The sequence below is a fragment of the Lutra lutra genome, chromosome 4, assembly GCF_902655055.1.
Source record: "Lutra lutra chromosome 4, mLutLut1.2, whole genome shotgun sequence".
Classification (NCBI taxonomy): Eukaryota; Metazoa; Chordata; class Mammalia; order Carnivora; family Mustelidae; genus Lutra; species Lutra lutra.
In genome coordinates, this window is record NC_062281.1 from 91,563,894 (window position 1) to 91,583,886 (window position 19,993).

The following is a 19,993-nucleotide window of genomic DNA, read 5'->3' on the forward strand; positions in this document are numbered from 1 at the left end:
GGACAGAAACTCCAACCTTCTAATCACAATTAGTTCCCCTGGCAACCAGCCCTCTACTTTCCAAGTGTCCCCCACATTAACATAAACTCAGGTGTGGTTGGAAGAGGCTTGTTATGAATAACAAAACCACCTTCCAAAACTTAAAAGCAGTGGGCTAATTCCTCAGTAACTGCAAACTAGCAAAACCCAATCAAGATGAAATAGACATTCTGAAAATCCTGTAAAGATTGAAGAATTTAATTTGTACTTAAATAACTCCCAATAAACAAATCTCCAGGCCCAGATGGTTTCACTGAAAAGTCTATGAAACATTTAAAGAAGTAACATTTATTGGGCGCCTGGGTGGCTCAGTGGGTTAAGCCTCTGCCTTCAGCTCAGGTCATGATCTCAGGGTCCTGGGATCGAGCCCCGCATCGAGCCCCGCATCGAGCCCCGCATCGAGCCCCGCATCGAGCCCCGCATCGGGCTCTCTGCTCGGCAGGGAGCCCCGCCAGGGAGCCCCGCATCGGGCTCTCTGCTCGGCAGGGAGCCTGCTTCTCCCTCTCTCTCTCTGCCTGTCTCTCTGCCTATTTGTGATCTCTCTCTGTCAAATAAATAAATGAAATCTTTAAAAAAAAAAGTAACATTTATTATACGCAATCTAATCTGGAATATACAAGAAAAAGGAACACCTTCCTACTCATTTTATGAGGCTAATATTACCCTGATACCTAAACCAGGCAAAGATGATACCAAAGAAAACTATAAACTAATAGCCCTCATGAACTTAAATGCAAAAATAGTAGCAAATTGAATCAGCAGCAAAATATTAGCAGATTGAATCCAGAAATGTATAAAAAGAATTATACATCATGACAAAGTGGGATTTATTCCAAGTGTTTGCCAAGGTTGGTTCAACAATAAAAAATTAATTGATATAATTTGTGGTGTCTCCCTTTTGATCAGATGGGAGCCCCAAATGTGGGGCGACGATCAGGTGGAAGCCGGTGGCATGGGCAGTGAAAGGATTCACCCAAGGCAGAACAAAGGAGATAGAAATTTATTGAATCTATCACCAGAGAGCAGTGGGCAAGAATGCAAAGGAGAAGCTGTCTGCCACAAGACTGCTATTTTTAAAGAGGGAAGATGAGGAAGTATGGCAATGCATCGAATTTCTCCTTTTTGGTTACTGTGCCTAGTTGTAAGTAGGCCACTGGCTAGTTAAAGCCTATGGATGTTCTGAGGTGGACGGCCTGATAGGCCTGTCTCTATCCAGCCAGGGGTGGCTGAGGGCCCTCCTGCAGTGATCAGGTTTCCATTGCTCAAGTCTGTTGTCTAAAGTGGCCTCTACATAATTCACTGTATTAACAGGCTAAAGAAGACACAACATACTGTACACCAACCTATGCAGAAAAAGTATTCAACAAAATCCAATACTCATTCATGAATACAATTCTCAGACAAATAAGACTAAGATTTAATAAAGAGCATTTACAAAAAACCTACAGCTAACATTATACTTAGTGGTGAAATACTGAATGCTTTCTGATATAACTTCGTGTTTGGGTCCGAAAGTGAAATGTCAAGTAAGAATTCTTGAGATGTTTTTGTTGCAAAAAGGTGGTTTTGTTTAATGCACAGGGATAGGACCCATGGGCAGAAAAAGCTGCACTTAAGTGTGACAAGTAACTGATAATATAGGGTTTTTTATTCTATGGAGGGAGAAGGTGACTTAGGGCTCCAGGAAATGGAGTCTATAGGTTCCTGGAGGTCCGACTATTCTCAAGATTGTGCTTTTCTTGGTAAATCATTAAGACAGTTACAAACTGATAGAGTTTATGTCCTGTATGACTGTGATCTTTATCAGTTGACCATTTGCTTTTTCCTTCCTTTGTTCTTGGGCAGCCCTGAGTGCCTGAAAAATGACACATATATCACTCCCACCTTGAGAGGGGGAGGTGTTCTGTGGAGTGTCAGTTTGCCCTTTTATCCTCCCCTTGCCTTTTGTTATCTCATCACTCCCCCCAAAGATTAGGGAAAGAAATTGATGTCTGCTCTCAGGATTTTTATTCAATATCATACCACAAGTTCTGACCACTGCACTAAGTCAAGAACAAAGAAATAAAAGGCATATAGATGAATAAGAAAGAAATAAAACTGGCCCTATTTGCAGATGAAATCACTGTCTATAAAGAAAATTCCAAGGAAAAAAAGAAAATTCCAAGGAAAAAACAAAACCTAGAACTAATAAATGAGTTCAGCAAGATTGCAGGATATGGGGGCGCCTGGGTAGCTCAGTGGGTTAAAGCCTCTGCCTTCGGCTCGGGTCCTGATCCCAGGGTCCTGGGATCGAGCCCCACATCGAGCCCCACATCGAGCCCCACATCGGGCTCTCTGCTCAGCAGGGAGCCTGCTTCCTCCTCTCTCTGACTGCCTCTCTGCCTACTTGTGATCTCTGTCTGTCAAATAAATAAATAAAATCTTTAAAAAAAAAAAAGATTGCAGGATATGAGATCAACACAGAAAAATCAACTGCATTTCTGTACACTAACAATGAATACATGGAAATTATTTAATTGAATTTTTTTTTGAAGATTTTTTTATTTGAGAGAGAGAGACAGCGAGAGAGAGCATGAGAGGGGAGGTCAGAGGGAGAAGCAGACTCCCATTGGAGCTGGGAGCCCAATGCAGGACTCCCAGGGTCATGACCTGAGCCAAAGGCAGTCGATTAACCAATTGAGCCACTCAGGTACCCTATTTAAAATTTAAAAAACAGGGGCGCCTGGGTGGTGCCTGGGTGGCTCAGTGGGTTAAAGCCTCTATCTTCGGCTCAGGTCATGATCCCAGGGTTCTGGGATCGAGCCCCACATTGGGCTTTCTGCTCAACGGGGAGCCTGCTTCCTCCTCTCTCTCTGCCTCCTCTCTCTCTGCCTCCTCTCTCTCTGCCTGCGTCTCTGCCTACTTGTGATCTCTGTCTGTCAAATAAAAAAAAAAATTTTAAAAACAATACAATTTACAATTGCCCCAAAGAAAATAAAATACTTAGGTACAAATCTAACAAAGCAAATAAAGAACTTGTATGCTGAAAATTATAAGATGCTGCTTCCCCCTCTCTCTCTCTGACTGCCTCTCTGCCTACTTGTGATCTCTGTCTGTCAAATAAATAAAATCTTTTTAAAAAATTAGAATTTAATTTTAAAAATAAAATAAAAACCTAAATAAATGGGGAGAGATACTATGTTTATGACTGGACATCTCAAGACAGTAACGATGTCAACTCTCCCCATATTGATCTATAGGTTTAGTATAATTCCTATCAAAATCCCAGCAAAATATTTTACAGACATAGACACATATATTATAAAACTTACGTGTAAATAACAGACTCTTAAATAGCTAAAATAATCTTGAAAAAGAAGAAAGTGGAAGGAATCATTCTGATTAGGTAGGTTATTATACAGGGTTATTGTATGGTTCTAGTAAGCAATACAGTGTGGTATTAGTGAAGGAATAGACACATAGATATAACAATGGAACAGGACAGAGCACCCACAAACAGACCCACACAAGTATGTCCAATTGATTTTTTATAACGTGCAAGAGCAATTCAATGAAGGAAGGATAGCCTTTTCTAACAAATGATGCTGAAGCAATTGGACATCTACAGGCAAAAAAAAAAAAAAAAAATGCACCTTGCCTTAAACCTCACACCTTAAACAAAAGTAATTCAAGATGGATCACATACTTAAATGTACAATATAAAATTATAAAACTTTTATAGAAAAGTAGGAAAAAAATGGTCAGGGTTTAGGAGTAGGCAAAGGGTTATTAATCTTGGCACCAAAAGCACAATCCATAAAAGGAAAGATGGATAGATTGGACCATATCAAAATTAAAAACTGTTGCTCTACAAAAGATTTTGTTAAGAGAATGAAAAGACAAGGAGAAAATATTTGCAAACCATATATCCACAAAGGACTCGTCTATACAACACAAAAAGAATTTCAAAACTCAATAATAAAATAACAGACAACCCAATTAGAAAATGGGCAAAGATATGAATGGATATTTCACCTGAAATGAAATAAAGACTTCAAATAAGTACATGAAAAGCCATTCAACATCACTAGCCATTAGCAAAGGCAAATTAAGACCACAATATCACTCCACACCTATCTGGGATGGCTAAAGTTAAAAATATCAAATGTTGCTATAAATAATTTCATTGTATGCTCCTATAAAATTCTTAAATGTTGCTTAAATATGTAATTAGCTACTCTATTCTGGCTTTCTACTAAAGGTAAACCTTATGACAGTCAAATAGATGTTCAAATTCTAAACTTGCCTCATTCTGATTTGACTGGTAATAACCATAAGGATAATCCTTATATAATATTTTTAGCAATTAAGCATAACCAAAAAAGCTAAGATAAAGCTATATTTCTCATGGTAGAATTGTCAAATATTCTGTTATAAAGTTATCTTTTACTAATAGAACATTCTACTCAGATGACTCTGGCACAAACATGCTATTCTGCTAAAGGTCCGAGAATATAAATAGCATCTTTCCTTGAGGGGAACTATTTTCCCTTCATTCAAAAGGCTCTACTAGTTGTGAATTTGTTGAGCATCTGTGGCTACTGTGATTCAAGTCTGACTTACATTCACTCAACTTAAAAAAATGTTTCTGCTTTTATAGATCAAGTAAAACTCTAAGCTACCCATCTATTTCAGATCTAGGGACACTGATGAGTCAAATGACAAAAAGTGCTGAGCCATTCTGATTAATGCTTCAGGTCTGCTATCCATCATATTAACTGTGATCACCTTGTCTTTGATGATTAATTATTCACACATGACCCTCTCAACTCCATCTCCCTATTATCCCCATTGATTTCAGGGATCACAGTTCACTGGCAGCAGTTCCCACTGTCCTTTCCAAAACAGCCACCACAGAGTACTTTGAGGATGCAGAAAAAGCCTTCTTGAATGTATATCCCACAGCCTTCTTCAAAGTAGTGTTCTTCTTTATCTTTCCAGAGGATGTAGATAGGGGAGAATGAGTTTGTCTTACATGATAAATGCTAGAGTGCTAGCATCCTGATCTCCTTAAGCTTTTAGATACTTTCCTCTGTAATATACCAAAGAAGTTCTGGCACCTGAACTTCATTTACAATAGGCCATTTTTTGGTGCAAGTTTTCAGTCAACCAAGCAAGTGAACAGTGAGAGCCTCTTGAGTAAATGTCTTGCTACTGCATGCCATGAACTTGTTAGAAGTTAGTTGGACAGTTGGGTAGTCAGGGTCAGGGTCCTGAACAAGAAAATATGGAGACAGGACAGCAAAAATAAGGTAGCACTAACATCCTGTTTTGCAGCTTAGACAGGACTACGCTAGCATTCTGCTTTGCAACCTTTGCAGAAATGACTTCTGCAAAACGTCCTAAAATAAGACAATTAACCACAAAGCATTTGTCAGTATCACAGGCAAGGGGCAGTTAAGACATAAGCCCCCAGATGTCAGCAAAAAATACCATCAGCACAGAGACATTAACCTGATCAGTAGACAGATACATGACCAAAGCCCTGATTGGCACAACTCAGCACACCCTGATTGCTCAATATAGTTCGGCAGAAGCGCTCATAAAAACCCCTAAACTGGGGCTCCTGGGTGGCTCAGTGGGTTAAAACCTCTGCCTTCCGCTCAGGTCATGATCCCAGGGTCCTGGGATGGAGCCCCGCGTCGGACTCTCTGCTCCGCAGGGAGCCTTCTTCCCCCCCCCCCCCCCCGCCTGCCTCTCTGCCTACTGTGATCTCTCTCTCTCTCTCTCAAATAAATAAAATCTTTAAAAAAAAAAAAAAAACCCTAAACTTAGGAACTCCAAAGGCAACCCTCTCGGGCTTCTTCCCTCTCCAGGAGCTTTATACTATTGCTCAGTAAACTTTGCTTTGCTACCTACCATTCTTCATCCAGTCTACCTCTTCATTCTTGAAAGTGGTGTGACCAAGAACTGTGGGCACTAAAGGTGGAGATTTCCAGCAACAAACTGTCGATGTTCCCTGACATCAGGATCCTTAATACCTTCAAATCTAATCAGGTCTAAGACCCAATTCCAAACAATCCAGAAAAAATTCTGGGAACCCATATGTAGGCTTATGTTCTTCTGGAACCACTTCGCTTACTATAACTCAGTTCTAACCAAGGATATCACTAGAACAATGTTATATACAATAGAACAGTGGCACCTCACAAAGAAATAGTACTGGGAACTTTAGCAAATTTGATCTCTGCTACCATGCTACTTTCTTGTGATTTCTTGTGTACACACGCATGTACACACACACACACACCCAACACCACACACCTTACTCCCTCCTGCCCATATATTGGATCAGGCATTTGCACTGACCAGTTTTTCAAGAATTTAAAAATAGAGCTACCCTACAACCCAGCAAATTCCATTACTGGGTACCTACCCAAAGGATACAAATATGATCCAAAGGGGCACCTGCACCCCAATATTTATAGCAGCAATGTCCACAATACCCAAACTATGGGAAAAGCCCAGATGCCCATCGACAGTTGAATGGATAAAGAAGATGGTACACACACACACACACACACACACACACACACACACACACACACAGTGGAATATTACTCAGCCATCATAAAGGATGAAATCTTACCATTTACATCAGCATGGATGGAACTGGAGGGTATCATGCTGAGCAAAATAAGTCAGTCAGAGAAAGACAATTATAATATGGTTTCACTCATATGTGTAATTTAAGAAACACAACAGGATCATAGGGGAAGGGAGGAAAAAATAAAATAATACGAAATCACAGAGGGAGACAAACCATAAGAGACTCTCAAGGCACCTGGGTGGCTCAGTGGGTTAAGCCTCTGCTTTTGGCTCAGGTCATGATCTCAGAGTCCTGGGATTGGACCCCACATTGGGCTCTCTGCTCAGCAGGGAGCCTGCTTGCCCCTCTCTCTCTGCCTGCCTCTGCCTACTTGTGATCTCTCTCTCTCTCTCTCTCTCTGTCAAATAAATAAAATCTTTAAAAAAAAATAAGAGATTCTTAACTATACGAAACAAATTGAGGGTGCTGAAAGGGAGGTTGGTGGGGGGAATAGGGTAACTGGGTGATGGACATTAAGAAGGGCATGAGATGTAATGAGCACTAGGTGTTACATAAGACTGATGAATTACTGGGGCACCTGGGTGGCTCAGTGGGTTAAAGCCTCTACCTTTGGCTCAGGTCATGATCCCAGAGTCCTGGGATAGAGCCCCACATCAGGGTCTCTGCTCAGTGGGGAGCCTGCTTCCCTTCCTCTCTCTCTCTCTGCTTACTTGTGATCTCTGTCTGTCAAGTAAATAAATAAATAATCTTAAAAAATAAAGAAAAATATCCTCTTATAAAAAAAAAGACTAAATGAATTACTAAACTATGGGTGCATAGGTGGTGCATTTGTTGGGCTGCTGACTCTTGGTTTCCACTCAGGTCTTGGTCTCCTGGTCAAGCAATCCAGCCCTAACTCAGGCTCCACACTCTGGGTGGAGTCTGCTTAGGGTTTTCTCTCCCTCTTTCTCTGCCCCTCCCCCCAAGCCTCCAGCCCCCAGCCCGCCTTGGGCTGGCACATTCTCTCTCACTCAAATAAATAAATAAATAAATAAAGCCCTAATGAGTGGAGTATTAGTAGATATAACTGAAATATTTTCATCTGGAGCTCTAGAAATAAAGGTAAAACTTGTCTACAAGGTAGTTTTCTTTTATTGCTAGAATTTGGCCATTTGTAACTCTGTATCCTTCCTCAGAAGGCAGGTTTGGTGCGCTCAAAACTTGTTTCCAACTCTTGCTTTCTTCAGCCAGCTTAGACCTATTTACAGGATTCCTTTGGAGTCCTCCCAGGACACAAATGATGTCTTTTATATTGCTTACATTTTCAAGCAAGACTCTTCAGAAAGAGTACATTAAAGTCTTTAAAAAAAAAACTTTATCCAGTTTCTGAAAGGACTTTTTTTTTCTTTTTCTCTTTTTTCATTCAAATATAACTAATACAGGGTATTATATTAGTTTCATCTTCCACATGTGAGGCAACCTCTCCACTGTAGTGTCTCCACCCCTTCCTGAATACAGAACTTTTTGCTGTGTCCAAATTTAGGGCATGCGACATGCAAAATTCAACCAGAAGCAATGACTTCAGAAAGAACTAAGGCAGTGCTTCAGCCAAATGAGAGCTCAGCCCTGCAGAGGCCCCTGCTTAGGGGCCATATTGGCTTTCCCTTGAAGCAAGGGCACAGAATTTTCACATCCTAGATTCAGAAACCCACATTTCAGTCATGACTCCCAATTTAGAACAAAGCAGAAGTTGAAAGCTTTTATCCCCTGGACCTTGGAGCTTCTGGAAGCTTCAGAAGCTGGGGGACTTGCACGCTCTGAGGCTTGGGAGAGCTCCTTGCAAGCCAAGAGCCGTGAAATTTCTTCCCTCCCCATTTTCCCTTCCCTTCCATGACATTGCTTTGCCAGGTCATTCCTCTCAACCTGCAATGACTCTGCCCTGCCTTTCTTTCAGAAATAGAGAATCCCTTTGGCTTCTGTCACTTTGGGTTTTATTTTTTTTATTTGATCAAATTTAAGGCAAACACTTTAATCCAGACTTCATGTTTTGAACAGCTCCATAGCCAAGGCTGTAGGTCTCAAGGGCATTTGGCTGTTGTAAAATGGTGAACATTCCACCCAAGTCAGTCCTTGATTACATGCTTAAACTGGCCAGAACACAAGCCATGAGAGCAAGTGTTAATTATTCATATCACAGGCCACCCCCAAGTGCAGGGCCAAGGTTTAGGAAACACAGCCATATTGGCTCTACTTTCTCTTCTTTTGACTTTGTATTATTTGTTTTGATGTAGATAATGATGTTTTATAAGGGTGCAGTTGTTATTTCTAGCTTCTCAATAGCTGCACTATCTATTGTCTTGTCCTGTATGTATGTATATATGTGTGGATGTATGTGTGTATTGGTTTTTTTTTAAGATTTTATTTATTTGACAGACATAGATCACAAATAGGCAGAGAGACAGGCAGAGAGAGAGGGGGAAGCAGGCTCCCCGCTGAGCAGAGAGCCCGATGCGGGGCCCAATCCCAGGACCCCAGGATCATTACCTGAGCCGAAGGCAGAGGCTTTAACCCACTGAGCCACCCAGGCACCCCTGTATGTGTATATTTATGCTGACCCAGAGGTCACCAAATAAGAAATTTTACTCAGGATTAAAGAAACTGTAACAGACAGAAGCAGCCTTAAGTCAAATGAATTTTGTTCCCTTGGTTGGATCTTCTTACAGGAAAGTATCCTAGAGGGAAAGCAGGCAGCAACTGCTTTTGTGAAAGACCTTCATGTATCCATTTTCTCAGGAATGTCTACAGAAATGTAAGGAAAAAATATCAAAAGCATCCTTCAACTCCTCTAAGACCCTGGAAACAGAAATTCAGTCACTACGCCACTTGGGGACAAAGCACAATTGAATACAAGCTGCAAATTAAGTTGCCTGTGTCTGCTTGGACTCAGACTGAAGCCAGGACCAGCTCAAGGCCAGGACAAGAGAAGACTAAGCACCATCATCACAGGGCCACCACCTATCTGACAGCACCAACACAGACAACTCTGAAAAGCTCTTGAAAACTCTCCCCTTCCGTTTGAAGAATTTTCCACCTGCTCCCCTCACCCTCCCCCCAGAGGAAAGGATTCTTCCCCATTTGTTCCGCTGGGACCCTTTCAGATCCCTGCAGAGCACAGAGAGCCAGGAGGGCAGGAGCTAAGGGGGAGCTACACCTCCCTGAAGGGTCTGTCCTGGGGTGGGGGGGTTCTAGAGCTCAGGCTGACCCTAGACCCCCTGCCCACCAAAGCCACCAGAAGGAGTCCAGAGGGCAAGTGGTTGCAGGGCACGACATCCTAATCGTGTTCCTACAGCCACAGGGCACACCTGGCCTGCACCTTCCAGGAGAGGCAATAACAGTCAGCTTGAAGCTTCTCTACAGCCTGAAGGCAACAAGTGTCTGGTTCCTGAAGGGACTAGAGAGGTCTCCTCCAGAGGACAAGCCCTCTCCTTAGCCTTGGAGGAGAGGTCCTGCAGAGGCTGGTTTTGAGGGACATTGTCCAGAAAAGGAGAAACAGTGGCCTAACCAATTATCTTGAGATGTCTGCAAGGTATTTTCAAAGGGTGTCCAGACTGAATATATGGAAAGAGAGAAAGTAAATGTGGGAAAATGCTAACTGGTGCACTGAGGTGAGGGATATAGGTTATTACTATTCTTGCAACATTTTTTTTTATATTTCACAGTTCGTGTGTCGCTGGGTTTTGTTTGTTTGGTTGGTTAGTTTTGTTTGAAGGAATGAATGGAAGTTCCAAGTTCTCTTTAGATGGAAATCCCCAAAGTGACACCTTAGGTTTCTGAAGTAAGTGGATTAAGAGGAGTTTCTGTCCAGGCTCATTCCAGCTCTTTTCTCCCAGCATGGGAGTTGGCACAGACCCCGGGGCCTGACCTCCTCGGCATTTAAAGGACTCAGCGCGGAGGCAAAGGCTCTTCACCCGCGGATGTGTGCCTCTGGGAGCCACTGCAAAATAGCATTCCCTGACCGGGAATCGAACCCGGGCCGCGGCGGTGAAAGCGCCGAATCCTAGCCACTAGACCACCAGGGAGCCGCCAGTGCGTTGCTTTTAAGAAATACAGGTACGTTCTGCATTAAATTGTGACTGATTCCTGTCTGCCCATTCCTCTGGGTGACGCACGCCCCTCTCAGGAATTGACCCCTAAGGCCATTCCCTCTCTGCTCTTTTAATAAAAAGAGCCCTACAAGAAAGACCTCACGCTGTGTGGGACAACGGTCGCGCCCCGAGCCCCTTCTGGTCCACAAGTCCGGGCACCAATCCTGGCCTGGCGGCCACTCATACCCACCCTAGGGACGCGCCTTCGCGAGGCGGCCGCGCGCCAACACCAAGATGCGAAGAGGACGCGGGAGCACGAGGCGCCCGGAGCGACACCCCGGGGACCCCAACATCAGCCGGTGGACTCCGGAGGACGCAGCTACCCAGGCGGCGCGGACCGAGACCGCTTTCAGGAAGCTTCCACGGCCGGGAACCGGACTTCGGGTCCCGCCCCGCTACAACACGCCGCCATGCGCTTCCCCGCTGCTCTCCACGCTCCGCCCGAACAGTCTTCTTCGACGCCGGCCTTTCTCCCCGCGCCACACAGCCGCTCCATCCGAAGTCGCGTTTCTTGTCTCGTCCGCCGCGGTCCCGGAGCCACACATTGTCCCAGCGGCCCGCCTGTGGCGAACGACTCTGCCGATACCGGCGGCGAGGACTCTCGGGCCCGGGTCGGGCCGCCTTGGAGCCTCTTCCCGGGCTCTGCGCGTCCAACGAGCCTCTTCGGGGCGGGCACCGAGGAGCAGGGCAGGGGCAGCGCGACCCCTCTCGCCGGGTCTGGAATCCCACGCGTCTTCCCTTTCCGCCTACAGAGAAGCTCCAAGAAGCGCTTGGTTGGGTTTGCGGGAACCCAGCGTCAGTGACGCGAGTGTGTTAGTTTGTGGTCCTTGAGGGCTGACTGCCCTTCCTTTCTCCTGTCCACGCGGGACCGCAAAGGGTCCCCCAGTGCGACAGTAAGACGGTGAATCCTCTCCACTGCCTGGGTGGGGGAGGAGAAAAATAAATTTGGAGGGAAGGAATGGGAGGGAAAACTAATGAAATTTCGGGATGGAATGATCTTTTGGAACTAAGCCCTCCGGTTGCTGGTGAAGATGAGGCAGTCCAGTCACATCCTCAACTGCATTCTGAGCCAAAGAGAGGAAGACAGAGCACTGAGGGCGGTGTCCAGTGAGTGTGCTGCCTCACTTCCTCAGGGTGGGAGCGCTTGACTCCGAGTGTGGAGAAAACTCCGTAAACACCGCACTAAGAGGGCGCAACTGCTGGAGGAAAGTGGCACATTTCTTCCCCCAAACGTTTACTTCTAAAGGAAAACGAAAGAGAGAGAGAGAGCATTTCTCAGCATTTCCGCTGTTAGCACTTCGCTCTGAGGTAAACGTGAAAAGCCCTCCAGACATGGCTTTCTGTGAAAACGCCTTCACCTCTTGTCCCTCCTAAGTTAAAAATTGCACTCTGCGGACCTGTTGAACAGGGAAACTACAAAAGGCAAATTAAAGGAAGTTTCAGGTATTGTCAAAGGTAAAACGAAATAGTTCTTCAACAAATGCTGTTGGGAAAACTGGACAGCAATATGCAGAAAAATGAAACTGGACCACTTTCTTACACCATACACAAAAATTAATTCAAAATAGATGAAAGGGGCGCCTGGGTGGCTCAGTGGGTTAAGCCGCTGCCTTCGGCTCAGGTCATAATCCCAGGTCCTGGGTTCAAGCCCCACATCGGGCTTTCTGCTCAGCAAGGGAGCCTGCTTCCTCCTCTCTCTCTGCCTGCCTCTCTGCCTACTTGTGATTTCTCTCTGTCAAATAAATAAATAAAAATCTTTAAAAACAAAATAGATGAAAGACCTATAGGACAGGAAACCAAAATCCTAGAGGAGAACATAGGCAGAAACCTTTTTGACCTCAGTAGTAGTAACTTGTTACTAGACACATCGCCAGAAGCAAACAAAAGCAAAATGAACTATTGGGACTTTCACCAAGATAAAAAGCTTCTGCACATGGAAGGGAATAGTCAACAAAACTAAAAGTCAGCGTACAGATTGAAGAAGATATTTGCAAAGGACACATCTGATAAAAGGTTAGTATCCAAAGTCTATAAAGAACTTCTCAAACTCAACACCCCCAAAACAATAATTCAATTAAGAAATGGGCAGAAGACATGAATAGACACTTTTTCTCCAAAGAAAACATCCAGATGGCTAACAGGCCATGAAAAGATGCTTGGCATCACTGATCATCAGGGAAATACAAATCAAAACCATGATGAGATACCACCTCACACCTGTCAAATGACTAAAATTAACAACACAAGAAATAACAGGTGTTAGTGGATGTGGAGAAAGGGGAATCTCCTGCACCGTTGGTGGGAATGCAACCAGTGCAGCCACTCTGGAGAACAGTATGGAGGTTCCCCAAAGGGTTACAAATAGAACTACGCTAGGATCCAGCAATTGCACTATTAGGTATTTACCCAAAGGATACAAAATACAGATTCGAATGGGTACATGAACCCAATGTTTATAGCAGCATTATCAACAATAGCCAAACCGTGGAGAGAGCCCAATATCTATGGATTGATGAGTGGACAAAGATGATGTGGAATGCAATGGAATATAACCCAGCCTTCAAAAAATGAAATCTTCAGAGCACCTGGGTGGCTCGGTGAGTTAAAGCCTCTGCCTTCCGCTCAAGTCATGATCCCAGGGTCCTGGGATGGAGCCCCACATTGGGCTCTCTGCTCAGTGGGGAGCCTGCTTCCTTCTCTCTCTCTGCCTGCCTCTCTGCCTACTTGTGATCTCTCTCCGTCAAATAAATAAATAAAATCTTTTTAAAAATGAAAGCTTCATATTTGTAACTATGTGTACTATACTAAATGAAGTCAGTCAGAGAAAGACAAAAACCATATAATCTCACTCATATTTTGGAATTTAATAAAGAAAACAGATGAACATATGTGGGGGAGGAAGGAAGAGGAAACAAACTATAAGAGACTCCTAAGGATAGAGAACAAACTGAGGGTTGGGGGGGGGGGGGGCTAGATGGGTGATGGTCTTAAAGAGTGTACTTGTGATGAGCATTGGTGGTTGTATGTAAGTGATGATCACTGAAATCTACTCCAGAAGCCAATATTGCACTGTTATGTTAACTAAAATTTAAATTAAAAAGAAAAAACTCTTCAAAATGAATCTCAAGACCAATTAGGGAGAAATCGAACAATCCTGAAATTTGAGTGGACTCCCCCTGGGTCCTGAATAGATTTATACCTCTATCAAGTTTTCAAACGAATTCAGTACTGGCCAGGAATCGTGAGTTGGCCCTTATAGTGTTGGATATTTTAAAACAGGCAAATGTCCTAACACGTAGCCTTTGCAACGATACTGCCTAAAACAACGTACAAGCATGATTAAATGTTGGGAATAAGTTAGTCAACTAGAATAAGTGACAACGGCAGGAGTCGGAAGGACCCCCGCTGCCCAGAGGACCGCGGAGAAGCGCAGAGAGAAAGGGCCCGCGAGCGCAGAGCGCGCCTGGGCAGGCGCGGCCGGGCTGGCGGGAGGCGGGGCAGAGCGCATCCGCCGGTTCCTAGCACCGAGCAGCGGCCACGAGCCGAGAGCACCGACCGCCCCGCAGCGAAAGGGGCCACCGACAGCCCGGAGGGCGGGTGACCCCCCGGCCGGGCGGAGGGGGCGCCTGGGGCTCGGACGCACGTGACCCGCCCCTCCGGGAGCCGGAGAGTCGGCGGGGCGCCTCGGCACCGGGGCGCGTCGTTCTGGATCTGGAAGCCCTGCGTTTGATGCGGATCCCGAAGCCAGAACTGACGGCGGCCCCCGGGTCTTCGCTTCCTGGGGGAGACGCGGGATCCCAAACCGGCGCCGCAGCGGGGGCTGCGGTCCCTTTGCCTGGAGGGTCGCGAGGGCTTTCAGGGCTTTTTGCACTTAGGAAAGAAGGTGGTGGGCACTACAGTAGGGGCAGGATGGAAGCTGTTCAGGCTCCGGCATGAAGTCCCGCCGCGTGTTTCGTTTCCGTAGTGTAGTGGTTATCACGTTCGCCTCACACGCGAAAGGTCCCCGGTTCGAACCGGGCGGAAACAACATCCTTTTGCCCCCTAGTTCTCCTGTTGACGACACACAAAGGAGGACGCTTGGAGCCAAGGGAAGGCAGCGTGCGCAGCCTCATTTTCCTTTCAGAGAAACAAACACGAAGCCAGGCTGCTGCTCCCTTGCTTCCTGAAAGCCTGCTCCGCACTTGACAACCTGGCCTCGTTCGTCCGCTGCCGGCCCCGGTGGAGAGCCGGCCACAACCAGTCAGGCAGGCCGAGAAGGGCACCGGGGACAAAGCCCAACGCACGTTTCCTCTACATCCAGAAACCCCCTAACCTGCTCCTCTGGCGCCTCAACCCGCTCTACAGGCGGACGGGCACCCGGGCTCGGAGAACCGACCACGTCCTCCCGGAGCCGTACACTTGGTTTTCCCGAGCCCAGCCCGCTGGCGCAACAGGTGGATTTGCCCCGACAGAACCAAAGAACACGAACTGCACCTGGGACTCGTCGAGTCAGCGTTTCAGGCTCCACCCGATGAGCCCACGGGGGCGCGGAGGAGCCCTTCAGGTGCCATCATCAGGACAGCCCTTGAGCGAGTTGGGAGGTCACCAATAGAGGGACACTCTGCTCTTCACCCGCACCTTACTCTCGGGAAACCGAGGCTCACCAAGAGAGCATGGCCTTGGCTCTGCCACACACAGGAGTAAAGCTAGACTAGAATGGAGCACCGACCAGTTAGCTTGGGGTCAGACCTCAGAGCCCAAAGTGCCGCTGAGGCTGGGAGAGGTGCTGAGCAGCCGGGCAAGCCGGGAGCCTTGGGCCGCTGGGAATTGACCCCATTTTTGGTTTGTCCCTCTGGTAAATCCAACTTTACTGCAAAGGCCAAAGCAGAGATCTTGCAATCTATCTTAAAGATAGTCTAGTGGCTAGCATTCCCCTCTTTCACAGCCACTACCTAAGTCAAGAAAACTCTTTTCCCAGCTTGCCAGCATGAAGAAGCCTATTCTTTATCCCCAGAGGTAGGTGTGTCCCAAGTTCCAGGGGTGGAGAGCCCCTGCTCTGAATCCCTAAAGTCTGGTGAGGCCTAGCCTGAGGGTCCAGAGCCATCTCCCAGGCAGGGAGAGGTGAGATGTTATGTCTTGTTATGCCTTTACCTGGTCCTAGCTGCAGTCTGAGTCCAACCAGACACATACTGATTGGTGTGTGTTCAATTGTGTCTCTCCCTCAAGTGGGGTAGTGACTGAGCTTTCATTTTCATGACCCCAGTGGAGCCCAAGGATGCTACCATTGAGGTTTTATACTTTGCACTTGTTTTCTTGCTGAATCTGTAACTCAGAAGGGGAAAAAACGGTTTAGCTGTGGATAAATTAGTGGTCTCAGTGCTAGGTACAAGGGAAAAAATTTCAAGATGTTAGTAAGGATAAATCTCAAATACTTTTAACAAATCAAATAATTTTAATAAATGAGGGACAGCTCAGTCAGTTAAGCAACTGACTTTTAATTTCAGCTCAGGTCATGATCTCAGGGTCATAATTTCAGGGTCATAAGATAGAGAGACCCCATGTTGGGCTCCACTGCTCAGCAGGGAGTCTGCTTGAGATTCTCTCCCTCTACCCCTTCCCCTGCTCCATGCGCTTGCTCTCTCAAATAAATAAATACATCTTAAAAAAAAAGAATTTTAATAGTTGACATACTATGGCATAGAAAATGTTTAATGTCATGTCATTTTTTTTTCATGTCATGTTTCTAAAGAGAACTCCTTGTATACATCAGACTGGTTTAATCATTTTGGTCTAAAAACTGCTCTATGCTGTCTTCCCGATTTTCTAACAACTTAGAAAATATTGATAGCATAGTATTCTAGTTTGTACAAGTCTTGGTTTAATTTTCTCTTCAGAATCCTAATGACACTTAACATCCTAAATTACCTATCCTGGTTTTATTGGTCATTGACAAACTGTAATTCCAATAACTAACTTTACACAATTTAAAATTATGTGTTCCAGTAAATTAAATATACTGGATACCTAACATATACCATATAATATCTTTTAAGTGAAGATTAAGTTTTTAAAATTCTAGAAATCATCATAATTAATTATTCCACACACAAACTTCAGTAAATGTTTTAGGTATAATCTAATACATAATTCCAACATATATTTCTCTACTATGTGTTAGCTTCCTTTGAGATTTTAAGATCTATTAAGTTCTTTAAATGATATTAAATTGAATTAATGTGTAATCTTTGCCTGGACAATTTCTAATTAAAAGAGAAATAACAGGGGTGCCTGGGTGGTTCCATTGGTTAAGCATCTGACTCTTGATTTTGGCTCAGGTCATGATCTCAGGGTCAGAGATTGAGACCTGCATCAGGCTCACTGCTCAGTGGGGAGTCCTGCTTGAGATGTCCTCTCCCTCTGTTCCTCCCTGCTGCTATCTCTCCCTGTGTCTAAGATAAATAAACAATCTTTAAAATATATATACAGAAAGAGAGAAATAACAAAATGCTGTTTTTAATATAATGTTGCTGCATATTTTTATAAATTATAGAGTGGCTACAGGTTAACAGGTTGATAGGAAGTGTGAATACCTTTAGGGGGTGTTGGTACAGGTGGTCATCATTGTCATTTTAGGAAGTATAAAATACATGCAATGTCTGGAAGTAAGGAGTTGTTACTGGAGGGCCTGGTTTTGTTTTTGTTTTAAGATTTTTATTTATTTATTTGACAGAGAGAGATCACAAGTAGGCAGAGGTGGGGGGGGGGGCGGGAAGCAGGCTCACCGCTGAGCAGAGAGCCTGATGTGGGGCTCAATCCAAGGCCTTGGGATCACCTGAGCAGAAGGCAGAGGCTTTAACCCACTGAGCCACCCAGGCGCCCCGGAGGCCTGGTTTTTCCTGGAGTGCTTGTTTATAGAAAATATCTTTAAATGACTGGAGGGGAGTCAACATGTAATTCTATGATTCCTTCCCCAAAAAAAGTCTTTCAAAATGAAAGTGAATAATGACATTTACATACAAATGCTGTTAGACTTCATCACCAGCAGACCCACACTGCAAAAAATGTTAAAGGAGTCCTTCAGGAAGAAGGACACTGATACCAAATGGGACTCTGCATGTAGCCTAAGGAATGAAGGACAACAGAAATGATATTGGCATGGGAAAATATTTTTTTATTTTTCCTTATTATTTAATTAATAAATATTATTTATTTATTACTTATTATTTAATTAATAAATATTTTACTAATTTTTTATCCTTTTTATTTAAATCTTGGGGGCTCCTGGGTGGCTCAGTGGGTTAAAGCCTCTGCCTTCGGCTGGGGTCATGATCCCAGGGTCCTGGAATGGAGGCCTGCATCCTGCATGGGACTCTCTGCTCAGCAGGGAGCCTGCTTCCCACCCCCCCCCCACCTCCCCCGTCCCCGCCCACCTCTCTGCCTACTTGTGATGTCTGTCTGTCAAATAAATAAATAAATAAAATCTTCAAATTTCTGAAAACAAGGAACAGATTAAACAAAGGTAATGACGATGGATTGTGACGTTTATAACATGCAACATAAAATGCATGACAAAACTAGCATAAAGACAGGTAAAGGAGAAATGTTAAGAGATATGAGTTGACCTAAAGGCCAATTGCGGTAAATTACAGATGTATGCAGCTATGAAGCCTAAAGCAGTTGCTGAAATAACGAAAGAATTATAGCTAATAAACCAACAAAAGGAGAAACATGGAATCGTGTAGAAACCATGTAATTGCTCTTCCAGCATTCTTCGGTAAAGATGTGTACAGTATTAGCTGCATAGGACCAAGGTATTATTTATGATACTAATAGCATAAAACCAACTTAATTTCAAAAGTAAATGGAAAGGGTTAAATAAATACTAACACAAACAAGCTTCATTGTCAAAAGGAATTCAGGTTAACAACGATGACTCTACTCTTGAGGATTCCTGGTGACCTGTTTTCCTCCTGAGCTCTTCTGGATCTGAGGATCCGTGACGATTTTGGCTTAGGTCCTTCTCTTGTACACAAAACACTTAAGGACCGGAGGGTGATAGAGGCATTTCTCTCCCATTAGGTGAGAGAATGCACAGGGTAGAAACAACTGCAAACACTGTCACCTTCTAAAAATACCACCTCGTCCCTGGGTGGGCTTGAACCACCAACCTTTCGGTTAACAGCCGAACGCGCTAGCCGATTGCGCCACAGAGACCGGTGAAACCGCGCCTCCCCATCCAACAGAGAGCAAGCACATGCACTCTACGCTAGAGGGAGCTACCCACCTTTGCAGGACAGCCGTTAAGTCTCCAAAGTCTCCGAAAAGCCGAAAGGAGTCGAGGGGGTGTGTCTGTCGCGTTTGAACCCGTACGTTGGGCGTTTCCGAAGGCGGAAGGCAGTCAGGATTCCATGCCGGTGATCCCCGGGCCTGAGGCAAGAGGGGCCCAAGAGAAGCGGAACGCCTGGTGGGTTCGCGTAATGGCTCTACCAAGTTGCTTCGCCTTCACCCGCCTACTATCTGCCCTGCTGGCGCCCCACTCGGCTGCGGCCGGCTGGGTAGGAGCCGGAGGGGAGGGTGCGGGGATCAAGAGAGGAAATGTCAGGAGGACAGAAAGAAATGGGAGAGACATAAACGCTGCAAAGTTACTTCCCAGGAGATCCCTACAGATGCACGGGCTGGATGCAGTGGAGATGATAAATGCATCAGAATAGGGAGGGAAACAGCACGAGTACCTGCAGTTGACCGAGAACAAAGCGGCGCGGTAATTGGAATGAATTTGTCAAAATTAGTAGAGCAAGTTCTCAGCTTGCCACCAGGGCTGTGGCGCGCCGTGATCGTATAGTGGTTAGTACTCTGCGTTGTGGCCGCAGCAACCTCGGTTCGAATCCGAGTCACGGCAAAACTTCCGTTTTTCTTTGTGTCTCAAACCGCAAGGGCCGCTCCCCTTACCTGCAAGGCAAGGGGCCACGCTTTTCGCTGGACACCGGTGCAACATGGTCAGTAGAAGAGAGGAGAACCCCGGGCGTGCCCCACGTCACCATTTAACAAAATGTCTAAAGTGACGTGCAAGCTCTCAATAAGCTCTGTGTATCGCTTCCCCTAAGGAAATGGTCTGGTCATATCGGGGGCTTTTCTGGTGGAAATATTTTACACATGAGTGAGACTTTCGTACACAAAAAAAGAGCAGATTTTGGAGAGTCTGCAATATACACTCCAGAACTGTCCTGGCCTACGTTGGACTCTCTAACGTTGGATAGCTAAT

The 19,993-nt window shown here is 45.1% G+C and overlaps 4 non-coding genes across 4 annotated transcripts; 2 read left to right on the forward strand and 2 right to left on the reverse strand.

The window, feature by feature from the left end:
- Positions 1–10,614: 10,614 nt before the first annotated feature.
- TRNAE-UUC (transfer RNA glutamic acid (anticodon UUC)) lies at positions 10,615–10,686 on the reverse strand. The gene has a single exon. It is a non-coding gene; the product is annotated as a tRNA-Glu (tRNA).
- Positions 10,687–14,706: 4,020 nt separating this feature from the next.
- TRNAV-CAC (transfer RNA valine (anticodon CAC)) lies at positions 14,707–14,778 on the forward strand. Its single transcript has one exon. It is a non-coding gene; the product is annotated as a tRNA-Val (tRNA).
- A 4,093-nt stretch (positions 14,779–18,871) lies between these two features.
- Positions 18,872–18,945, reverse strand: TRNAN-GUU (transfer RNA asparagine (anticodon GUU)). Its single transcript has one exon. It is a non-coding gene; the product is annotated as a tRNA-Asn (tRNA).
- A 613-nt stretch (positions 18,946–19,558) lies between these two features.
- TRNAH-GUG (transfer RNA histidin (anticodon GUG)) lies at positions 19,559–19,630 on the forward strand. The gene has a single exon. It is a non-coding gene; the product is annotated as a tRNA-His (tRNA).
- The last annotated feature ends 363 nt before the right edge of the window (positions 19,631–19,993 follow it).